This window comes from Trachymyrmex septentrionalis, unplaced genomic scaffold, assembly GCF_001594115.1.
Source record: "Trachymyrmex septentrionalis isolate Tsep2-gDNA-1 unplaced genomic scaffold, Tsep1.0 scaffold76, whole genome shotgun sequence".
NCBI lineage: Eukaryota > Metazoa > Arthropoda > Insecta > Hymenoptera > Formicidae > Trachymyrmex > Trachymyrmex septentrionalis.
Genome location: NW_017305947.1, coordinates 1,245,350 through 1,249,771, shown reverse-complemented (window position 1 = coordinate 1,249,771; position 4,422 = coordinate 1,245,350). Strand labels below are relative to the sequence as shown.

General features: G+C 48.1%; 1 protein-coding gene across 3 annotated transcripts in view; it reads left to right on the top strand.

Moving 5' to 3' along the window:
* Positions 1-523: 523 nt before the first annotated feature.
* The window catches only part of LOC108754121 (neural-cadherin-like), a 75,990-nt gene continuing 72,091 nt past the window's right edge, over positions 524-4,422 (top strand). For all 3 annotated transcript variants that reach the window (XM_018496199.1, XM_018496198.1, XM_018496197.1), the window contains exon 1: positions 524-1,471. The gene's annotated coding sequence lies outside the window, so the exon portion shown is untranslated. The remainder of the gene's footprint in view (positions 1,472-4,422) is intronic.

Here is a 4,422-nt window from a genome sequence, read left to right as displayed (position 1 = left end):
ACCCCCCCCCTCCCGCCCCCTCCCCCGTCGCGCCAACCTCCCCGTGGTCACCGCCGCCGACCTCACTACTCGTCGCATTATCTTCATTCTCGATCGTGGATGTCGGTGTTGGGGGTGACGCGCGCGAGGGCAACTTTAACGGCACGCAGGCGACGTACACCGACCGAAGCGTGGCTCTTGCGCGAGGGTGAACGCGCGCTCGCGCACCCTGCAACCCCCCTCCCTCCCCTAAGGGGTGACGATATTGCTCGACGTTCCTCATGGCAGCGACGGTGGTGACGGTGGTGGTGGTGGTGGTGTTGGCTGTGATAGTAGAGTCGTCCGAGTACAGGCGAGGAGAGAGAGGACGAGGGACCGGCACCGTTCAGGGAACGAAGGGGGTGCGCGGTGAAGAGACCGTCGGTCGACCATCCGATGGTGGGGACGGCGACGAAGAGGTGGGGAGTTCGCACGTCGACCGGAACGGCCCCACCAAGTTTTATCCAACGATCCGGGAGGCTCGTCGAGGTAGTGGTCCGCGCCCCACAGCCGCGACAGCTCGAAGCGCGCGCGCCGCGTTCTCTCCCGAGTTGCGCCTCGCTTCGGAGTTGCGCGTGAGGGAAGCGGAGAAGCAGAGGTGCCCGGAGAGGAGAAGAAGCGTGGTGTGTGGTATAAGCGGAAGAAGCGACGATTGCACGCGCGCCGGGGTATCCTGTCCTTTCCCGAGGGCGCCACCCAAGGGCGCAAAAGGGGTCGGCGCGACGTTGTCCCTGGTGTTAACTCGGAAGAGAGACTCGCCGAGTGTGCCCCGTCGAATAGGGAGCAGTCGTGCGTAGAGCCGTCGTCGGTACTTTCAGGAGTAATCGTGTTAATCTCGTGCATCTCGCGTCGATCGTTATTCGGGCCGCGCCGGTGGATGCTTCGCGAAGGAGTGCGTCGCGACTCCTTGTGGGAACTTGCGGGTGAAAGTGCCCGCGGAGCGCAAGTGCGGGGGGAGAACTTCGCTGCCGTTGTCGCAGCTGGATCCCCTCGACGGGACACGCCATCGTCGCCGTGCAGTTTCCAGTGAATGTCGACCAGTGACGCCGGTTCCCAGTAAGCGGTGAACTGGTGTAACCCGACGAGCGAGACGCAGAGCCCCGCTCGTGTACGTGGACACGCCGCTCGAATTTCGCGGTTACTCCACAACGATCCGTCCGGATATATACCTGCTTGCTCTCGCCCGCCCGGTTAGAGCGAGCGCGGCTTGTTTTTCCCGTCGGGGTGGTTTCCGGGGTGGAGGTTGCACGTATACGTGGGGAGTGTCGCAGGTGCGGAGGAACTCGCGGGGGAGGGAAGGCATACACCGGGGTCAGGGGGGGGGGTGAGGGAAGGTGTGTGTGTCCTCGTACTCCTGCGCAACGCCGGAGCACCACCGGGGTCCTGGTCGGGAGGAGCCGACTTCACTTGGCACACACGGGGAACGCTGTAGCATCTGGCTGACGCGGACAGCGTATGTATCAAAATCAGCTACCACCTGGATCTACCGCGCGGATCTCCGGCGTGTGGCGGTGCCGCGCTACGGCCTCTCTCCTTAGGTTCTCTCCTAACACCCCCCAAACAGGTTATTGATTTTGCCGAAGTAAGGAGGTACGTGCGGATGTAGCCCGTACGCCCTGCGGCCTACGATCTGCTCTCTTTCCTTGCCTCGTGTCCTTTCCTTTAATGTGTCTCTCCCTCTCTTTCTTACCCCTCATCATGTTCCATCCCTCCGTTCCGCCGCCATCCGTCCGTCCGTTTGTTCGTCTAATTGTCCATCGACTTCCTCGTCGTGTCGACTTGTCCTTGATCCTGCGTACCTCTGACGGCAGGTGGACTTACGTGATCTTTCCGCAGATATATATATACACACAGACACACATTCCCTTTTGAAAATGCGCGTGGCGTTGCTGTTGCATGATGCTATACAATACGTCATGGTCGCGCCGTATCAGGTGCACGTTTGATTTAGTTTTCCAAAAAATTAGGAGAGAGTGGTATCGGACATACCACTTGAGGTGACGTAATCGAGATATATCGAGGATACGCGACGTGTACCGAGAGTTGCGGTTTCGTAGCTTCTATTCGCTACTGCGATATACTGTGATATTCCTACATGTATCAAGTTTGTTGTCGATCGGCAGTCGCATGTGAAAGAATTAAAATGAACTCAAACGCCTGATTTCAATCTTACGCTCTAACGTAATAAACGTTCTTACAATCGCAATTGACGTGATCGTTGATATGCCAAGAAATATTATTCTATTTCGTGGAGATTTTTGGAATTGATCCTCTTAATCTCAATATAGATAGTTATTCATTTCGTAACGTATTTTAATTAAACCCTTAGGCAAGTAATCGATGCCATTTATATCGTTTTCTTCGATATCTTTTTACTTCGTTAAAGTGTTGGATTATATGTACTGTTGATTATATATGAAATGATAAATTCCAGATTAATGAAGCATAATGATTTATGTGCTATACAAGTATTCTTATTGCGTACTGTCAACACCTAATCTATTCATTTTTGTTACACATTTCAGTACAGTAGATACTTTGTCTTTTTTCTATCGATTAAATTTCTCTCTCCCTCTCTCGTTAGTAAAATTGTTCGCTCTTGCATAATCAATAATTGTTCACGTTATAGAAGATTGAAAATGACGTAATGTATTCTGAGCCGAGCATATCGTCGATTACGTCAATTGTGATTTTAGAGAAACCTTAGATTGATTTTAGAGAAATCATCGATAAGAGAACTTATTGCGTATAAAGCTGTTATTTTCATCAAGAAGTATTCTATGTTGCCGATTAATATTGTCGAACGCAAAAGTTTATCATATACATTGTCGACTGATTGTATAGTGTAAAGTACAACTCTTACGTGGCTTTGGGAGTAGTTCAGCATTTCAATGATTCTTACTCAACTTTGCTTCTTCACGTCCAAAGAAGAGACGATATGAATTCCGTCAACCGTGATGGCTCTTTCATCTTTTCTTAATAATTCGGCAAGAACTTCAAAAAAATTTATGACTTCTTACTTCTCACTTTTTTTATTCTTCAAGTAATATCGTACAATCGATTTCTCATTGCAAACGTGTCACTGAATGGTCGCCTAGAGAATATCGCGTTAGACAGATAACTCTAGTATTTTGCTAAATGAGAAAGTCGTTTTTACAGCGCGCTTATATTTTATGAAACCTATTTTTAAAAATTTACAACATTTCTTTGAGTGAGATTTATAATTCATTACTTCACCTATATTCCTTACTCCAAAATATGACATTGTCAGCGCCACTACAGTGATATTTTCTCGTTCCGTTGAATAAAATATCGAGATATCTCTCTCTCTCTCTCTGTCTCTCTGTAAGTATGGATTCATTAGATTTTGTAAATAATCACATTAACTTAAAGAAAAGAGTGCTACATTCTCATATTTGCAGCAAACTTATAAATTTAAGTCCAAATGACATCTTACTTGAACAAATCGAGATACGTGGGATAAAACTGATTGTTTACAACAATTCATTATCTCTCACGTCGGTTAAACGTCAAAATCAAGCTATTATTATTCATTATATAGCGTTTGGGACATTTTAGCGAGGACTCGGTTCAACTAGTTTCGACGGTACATGATTTATCAAGCAATAATTCATCCTGAAGCAAAACTCTTTCGCTTTTCGAAACTCTCGCGGATCGCGAGGGGTTTATCGTCGTGCCGTACGCGACACGTCGTGTCAACGAACCTCCGTGACACATTGTTACGGAGTAGCGTGACCGTATACTTCAGACAGCAGGTTACGAGCAGATTCCAACTGACACCGGATCGATCCGAAGGGGGCGGGGGAGGGGGAGGGAGGGAGAACTTTTCACGGCGGAGGCGGCGGCAGAGGAGGCAGGTGGCGGCGGTGTGGTCTTTCGCGAAACCGGCGGGCTTGTAGTAAATCAATAGAAGCCACGTGAACTCGCGACAGACGATCGCTCTGTCACGCTCCGCGGAAGGCCGCGCGACCTCGTGAATTCGACGAGCGAGTGGATCGATAATAATTCGGCCGAAGCCGCCTCCGAGAAGGATTTGACCCTTTGAACTCTGGACAGTTTTTCGACCTGTCACTCATTTCTTATTCTATCCAGCTATTCTTGCGCAATTATTTTAATACGCAGCAAAACTCACAACTTTCAACAATACAATCCGAACAGAAGACTCGTTCGCTTTAAATAGCTAATTGGGTAAATTTCAGTAACGGGCAGAGGAGAAATTCTGATTGATATCATTGTGCAAATAATAAATATGTTTGCTTTGTGTCTACAGAATTTCCTAGAAATCGCACTGTGAAAAAAGTTTGATGTTTGCGATTATAATTGTATGCGAAAATCATGGTTAGAAAAACTCCATTTTTTTAAAATAATTTTAATACTATAATA